The sequence below is a fragment of the Condylura cristata genome, unplaced genomic scaffold, assembly GCF_000260355.1.
Source record: "Condylura cristata isolate star-nosed mole 26May11 unplaced genomic scaffold, ConCri1.0 scaffold00014, whole genome shotgun sequence".
Classification (NCBI taxonomy): domain Eukaryota; kingdom Metazoa; phylum Chordata; class Mammalia; order Eulipotyphla; family Talpidae; genus Condylura; species Condylura cristata.
Window position 1 is genome coordinate 7071411 of NW_004567115.1, and position 4970 is coordinate 7076380.

Genomic DNA, 4970 nt, shown 5'->3' on the forward strand with positions numbered 1-4970 from the left:
CTCCTGACCCGCCCACTGCTCCCCTCAGCAGTGTACTTCGTCGATCTGCCTGTTCTGCTCCCCACTCTGTCTCTGGTGAATCCTTTTCACTGCCTCTGCACCTGTGGTCTGTACCCCGGTTCTGTATGCATAAATAAATCTTAAAAAAAAAAATCAAACTTCAGAGAGATGTTATGATAGGGACACTAAAATAATGCCCCCCTCTGGAAGTGACTTTGGCATGCACATCTGCATTGATTTCTTGGGAGTACTAACACGTGACTCGGTGGTGAACTTCTAAAGCTCTTCTTGGCTCTTCTGGCTGACTCTGCTTCTCGTCCCAGCAGGCTGCTTCTCCTGCTGCCTGCAGTACTGTGGGCGTGGCAGGACTGTACATGACAGCTGGCAATGCAGAGGGGAGAAACAGGGCAAGGAGACTTGGTTTAAATATATATACTAGTCAGCTGGCTCCATGCACCTTAACCAAACTCCTAGGCTTGCCACCAGCTGCTCATTTCAGGCTCGCCACCCTCCCAAGCTCCAGTTTTTTCATAGGGGCTCTTCCCTCTGGTATGTCCTTCATATGAGAACAGAAAGAGAATGATTTGAGCTGAGAATTTTTGCCTATGGAGCCAGAATTTCAAAATTATGCTTCAGGTTACTTGATTGTATGGTTGCATTCTGGGTTGTGTTAGTAGATAATCTAAAGAAAGATAGAAAGAAAGGAGGAAAAAAGAACATAGGTGAAAGATTTCATTTAATTCATTAAGGAGGAAACTGGAGTTACAACTAGTTCAAGGCATTAAAAAAATTCTTTTAAAGGCATTATTTATTTTTAAAGATTAAAAAAATCATTTTTGCATACAAAAATGGGGTATAGGCCAGAAGTGCAGGGACAGAGAGAATCACCAGAGACAGAGCGGGGAGCAGAACAGTCAGATTGACGAAGTACACTGTTGAGGGGAGCAGCAGGTGGGTCAGGAGGGGTCTGCCGTGCCATGTGGGTCACCCCTGGGACTGGGGATCGAACTTATACTGCTGTGGCTGCGATAGCTTCATAGTGCTGTGCTTTAATCCATCGTGCCACCAGGGAGGGCCTGTTTTAAGGCTTTTTTTTAAAATGTAGCTTATATATATATATATTTTTTTTTTACATCATTTTGTACATTTTTTTATCTCAGTTGTAATCCCTGTGGGCTTCTCATCATGTTTTAAGGCATTTTTAACAAATAATATAATAGTTTATTTTTACATCATTTTGTGCCTTTTCCCATCTCAGTTATAACCCCTGTGGGCTTCCCATCACCAAATCACCCATATGTTAAGCCATTTTTTTAAAGCTCAAATTTATATGTAGTAAAGGAATGTAGAAATGAATTAGCAAACAGATAGAATACTGACTTAGATGCTAACGGTGAAAGTGCTAACCCCTAAGTACTTCATGCTATGACTATGTTTGGAGTTAAAGTATGTAAAGAGGTAATTATGTTAAAATGAAGTTGTTATAGTGGTCCTAATGCAATATGCCCGGTGTCCTTGAAGGAGATGAAATTAAGACACAGATACTCAAGAGGAGGAAGGCCAAGTGCAGACAGAGGGACAAGATAGTCATCTAGAAGTCAAGGACAGAGTCCTCAAAAAAAAAAAAAAAAAAGAGAATAAACCTCCAAAACTATTGAGATTATAGGCAAAAATTATTTTGCATTCTCTCAGCTATCTAAAACTTATAGTGTTTTTTGTTTTATACATTGGTGAATTCTCATTCCTTTTTTTTTTTAAGATTTATTTATCTATGCATACAAAACTGGGGTACAGGCCAAAGGTGCAGGGGAGGTGAGAGGATTCACCAGAGACAGAGTGGGGAGCAGAACTGGCAGACCACTGCTGAGGGGAGCAGCGGGTGAGACAGGAGAGGTCTGCTGTGCCATGTGGGTCACCTCCGGGGCCAGGGATTGAACTCTGATTGAAGCGGCTGCAGCTTGCGTGCAGTGCTGTGCTTTGACCCGCTGAGCCACCAGGGAGGGCCCAAAAAACTTAGTGTTATAAAATGGTCTGATAGGATCAGATAACAGTTTAATGACAAATAGTAATTTTTGACTAAAAGAAGTAAACTATTGGGACAAATTCAGTGCCATCAACCTGATTTTATATCAAGTTTTACAGGCAGGTGGCCACACTGTTTCCCTCCCTCACATGCTGTTCCTGGCTGCTTGCCCACAACAGGCGGGGCCGGCCAGCTGCCATCTGCAAAGTTTAAAATGTTTATCTCATCTTTCACAGAAAAAGGCTGCAGATTGTCCTCTAGACAGTGTATCTTTTCCTTGAAGCACAACTAATTCTGCAGATTTGGTCATCTAGTCCAGGCAAGGATTCCCAGATTTTGACAACTCATGAGTCGGTAAAATTTCTCATACACACAAGCACATGCGCACACACACAGGTGGTTTATAATTTTTCCTCTTTTCAAATATCAACTACTTCAAAAAAGGGAGACCTTTGCAAGAAATAGCATATGCAAAGCTTGCTACATATCCCTTGTTTCATTTTTCTAAGGCTTAGTAAGAACTTCGACACTGTGGTCTGGATTGTGGAACCATTTATCTGGCGCAACCTCAGTCACTAATTGCTGACTCTACCCAAGTGCAAGGCTGATGCCCTTGGTGGGTGAAGGGGACCTTAGGAATGGAGGGACTGACTACCTTAAGTCAGCTTGAATGTGCTTCCCTAACCCAGATCCACTTATGATGGGTCTTGACTTATTTTTATGGGGGATCAAAATATGTCACCCAAAAATGTCTTTGGCCACAGCTTTATTTCATAGGGGCAGCTCTGAAGGCTGGCTGGCAGTTGTTTTTGATATCCACCTATGAACTTAGTTAAGAGCGTAATGGAACACTGAATGGCCTTAATATTTTTGTTAGAGAAAACATAACTTCATCCTTATTTTCCCTTGTCTCCCTCCAGATTCCCTGGTCTCACTAAGTTATTTAGTTACTCAGTCATGCTGGGTCTCTCCCATGCACACAGAAGTTACCTATGTTATTGTTGAACTTCTATATGATTTTTTTCATCACTATGTCTGATGCTTCTTTGATTATTTGCCAGCCTAGAAGAACCCAGAAGGTATGGGCTGACACATTATGCCCTGACACATTAAATAATACACTTCCCCTGATTTTTAAAAGAAGAGTGTATTCAGGACAGAAAACTTGGGGAGGCGGGTAGGGAATGGAAAGACCAGAATTGATCTCTACCCAGAGAGATAAAAAGTTTTACTGATACACAGGGAGAAATAAAAGCACTTTTCAATCTAAAAATCCTAAAGACAAAATACAGCATTTCTTCAAAAACTAATACTTATCAAAAGAATCGTAACAGATGAATCTCCGTGAAAGGGGAAGAGCATTAAACAGGTGCCATTTTTCCTGCCCCACTTACATGCAGCCACCTTGGTTACGCGTCCCAGTATGCGTGAGCCAGACTTCCTGTGGGGGGAACTACTGCAGGTAGTACTTCTACTAGAGGTAGAGCTGAGTGGCCAGGTAGACTTATGTAACAGGGAGAGCAGGTAAGGGCACACTGTTGCTTTTTTGGTTCTCACTTGCACCTTGTACTGCTGGAAGGAGACACGTGAAGACAGATTGAAAGAGATACATGGAAGAGAGACATGCGGGTGACAGACATGTGACGAGACTGTTCATGGCATATACAATGGCAACAGTTATCCTGACCTCATAGTGAATTGTCTGCGTGTATTTTCGTGCTCACCTTCGGTGAGTTCCCCACCTGATGTACCTTGGGCTTGTCGCAAGCTTTAGGCTCTCACTTGCCCTGTTTTGGGCTGAGTCTGTTTGACTGGGCCTTTGCCCACAAGGGATGAGTAATTTTAATATTTGCAGGCCCCTGCCAGTTCCTGTAGTTGCAGCTACACCTGGCACTATTAGTTGGAACTGGACCATCTCTCTCTCTCCTTTCCCTCTCTACCCAGTTAGTTAAAATGAGTATATATTTTTTCTTTTGCTGCGCCAAAGTCCCTTTTGTTTCCATTTGTGGTGGCAGTGGCTGGGTCCAGAACTGGTGAGAGAGGGTCTGACCTGGGGACAGGTTTTAGATCCTTTGTCCCTTGACAGAAATCTTCTGTAAAAACATAACCTCATTTTAACTCATTATAAATAAACTGGCATCATTTCTTTTCAAAAATAAATTCCTTCCCTTGAGAAATCTGGTTGCCTGTTACTTCAGCCTCTACTCCAATCCCACCCACAAATGGCACACATACCCCTTCACATTTGGTTATTTCTCTCCATTGCCACCGTTTTTAAAAGTAATTTATTTATTTTATTATCATGGTTTTATTTTTCCATCATTTTGTGCCTTTTCCCATCTCAGTTGTAATCCCCGTGGGCTTCCCATCACCAGCTCACCCATGTGCCATCACCATAGTCTATGCCACCATTTTACCACCCTTGTCAGGACTGTCTTTCAGTCTGACATAGTCCAGGTGGGTCCTCCATCCGGTCTATTATGAGGAGAGGCCTGGAAGGACCCCAGCATCTCCATTTATTCTCATTAGAATTTTCTTTTGTTGTGTGAAACTTTCTTCTCAGCCACTCCCAAGGACCCAGCCCCCTTCCTTCTCTTGCCTCCTCTGACTTTTTTAAAAAGATGTATTTAGTTACGCATACAGACCTGGGGTCCAGGCCAGAGGTGCAGGGGCAGTGAGAGAAGTCACCAGAGACAGAGTGGGGAGCAGAACAGGCAGAGTGACAGGAGTACACTGCTGAGGCAAGCAGTGAGAGGGGACAGGAGAAGTCATCTCCCTGGCCAGGGATGAAGCTCAGGGATGGGACTGTGGCTGGCTGGCTGGCTTCTGGCTGGCTTCATAGTGCTGTGCTTTAACCCTTGCGCCACCAAAGAGGGCCCCTCTGGTGACTCTTAATGAGCATGGCTGGGTTCAGTCCTTAGTAGTTTTGCCCTCTGATGTAGAGTCT